Below are 2,351 nucleotides of genomic sequence, written 5' to 3' on the forward strand. Positions count from 1 at the left end.
CTTAACTTAATCACATCTGCAGAAAACTGCTTTTCCCAATAAGGTAATATTTATAGGTTCCAGACATTTGGATACGCATCAGTGAGGGTTCTCCAGAGAAACAGAACCAATAGGACATCTCTCTTTTTCTCTTAAGAAACTGGCTCAGAGGAGAGCCGGCTAGTCTGAAATCTGTAGATCATGGGGCAGGCTCAGGAAGAATTGTTGCTGCAGTCTTGAGGCAGAATCTCTTCTTCTCTAGGAAACCTCAGTTTTTACTCTTCAGGCCTTTGACTGATTGAAGAGGCTCATTCATGGCATCAAGGGTAATCCCCTATAAAGTCATCCATCCAGATGTTAATCCCATCTACAAAATACCTTCACAGCAACCCCTAGCTTAGTATAGGATTAAATAACTGAGTACTATTGTCTAGCCAAGTTGACACATTAGACTAACCATCAAAGGACACATATCTTTGAGGGCATTCTGTTTTTCAAAAAAAATTTTTTTTAATGTTTATTTATTTTTGAGATAGAGACAGAGCATGAGCGGGGGAGGGGCAGAGAGTGAGGGAGACATAGAATCTGAAGCAGGCTCCAGGCTCCAAGCTAGCAGCACAGAGCCAGACACGGGGCTTGAACTCATGGGCTGTGAGATCATGACCTGAGCCGAAGTCGGATGCTCAACCGACTGAGCCACCCAGGTGCCCCAGAGGGCACTCTTTAGCATGGTACACCATGTTATAAAAACTAAGATTTAGGTAACATAGAAGAATAAAGAGTAAAATGTGAAAGCCCCTCCTTTACTTTTTGTCCTCCATTCAACTCTTCTCCCCAAGACATCACTGTTAAATGGTGTTTACAACTTCAGATATATAGATTTACATAATATACGTTTCTGTGCTTATATCCATTTTATGTGTATCATAAATTTGACTTGCTTTTTAAAAATTTTGTCTTGAAGGTCTTTCTGCATCTGTATATATAGGTCTACTTCAATTTTCTTAACTACTGTATAAGTGTGCAAGGTATAGATGTACTGTGAAACACTTAACTACTTTCCTTAGTGATGTATCTTCCTTTTCTTTCTTTCTTTATTACTATGAACAGGACTATTACAGTACACATTCCTTGATCAAATATCTATGTGTAGTTAGTTACATCTTTAAGAGATATCCTTAGAAGTGGAATTGCTGTATCAAATGGGATTCACATTTTAGCATTTGATAGTACTTTTAAATTATTGTCCATAAAGGCTATAATAATTTGCACTTGCACAAACAGAACAAGCACTTACTTTTACACAGCTTTGATATGAGGAATCATACAGTTTTAATATTTTACAGCCCTAGGGGAAAGTGACATATGAAGGGAAAGTGATATATCATTTTTTAGTTTACTTTTCCTTGCTTACTAATGTGATCAAACATCTTTTGAAGCATTTATTGGCCACTTTTATTTCCTTTTCTACGAATTGCCTTTGTCTGTCCCTTGCTTATTGTCTCTTGCCATGTCTTTTTCTTATTTATTTTTAAAAGCCTTTTATTTATTAACATAAAGTTAATTTGTCTATTTTATGAATTATACATATTTTACCTATATTTTTCACTTGCTTGTGAACTTCATTTTTGGTTTGTTTTGTGGATATTTTTGACTCTGTGCATATTTTCGTTGTAGTTGAATCTGTCAGTATCTTCCTCTATGGCTCCTACATTTTGTGTGTTGCTTAGGAGATTCTTATCAACTTTCTATTAGGCTATGAGTAGAAAACTTGCTGATTTTGTATTTTTTGCAGAGTTTGTATTTGATTTCCATAGTGCAAGCAAACCCAGACAACTGTACGGTGGCCTGATAGTTGGCTATAGTTGTCATGATTTTCAATGGATTGTATTCTTCAAGATCTTTGACACATCTGAGCTCTCTAGATATCTTTTTCTATAAATAAAATTTTCATGTTTATTTACTCAGCTGTTATTTTAATTAATTTTTTTCCTGGAACCACCAGAAGCTAGTTTATTAAGTTCCTTATTTCACACCCTATAATTCACAGATATAGCATTTTTAAATTTTACAATAAAATCAGTGACAAAGAAAGCAAGAAGTTAGTGGATAAGCTCACAGTCTGATACTCTAGTGTCATGCTAGTGATGAGGCTGTTTCTTAGTTTCCCTCTGCATCATTTGTATGTTGGCTTTTTATTCCCTGCCATTTTATTGACGGAGAGTTAGTTCCCTATAGTTTCATCTAGCATAGTAGGGATCTGAATTGGAAATGGTATCTGATATGAATACGGTGTATCTATATATACATGTATATATATATATATGTGTGTGTGTGTGTGTGTGTGTGTATACACACACACACATATATAT

The sequence above is a fragment of the Panthera uncia genome, chromosome C2 (assembly GCF_023721935.1).
Source record: "Panthera uncia isolate 11264 chromosome C2, Puncia_PCG_1.0, whole genome shotgun sequence".
In the NCBI taxonomy this organism is placed as follows: Eukaryota; Metazoa; Chordata; class Mammalia; order Carnivora; family Felidae; genus Panthera; species Panthera uncia.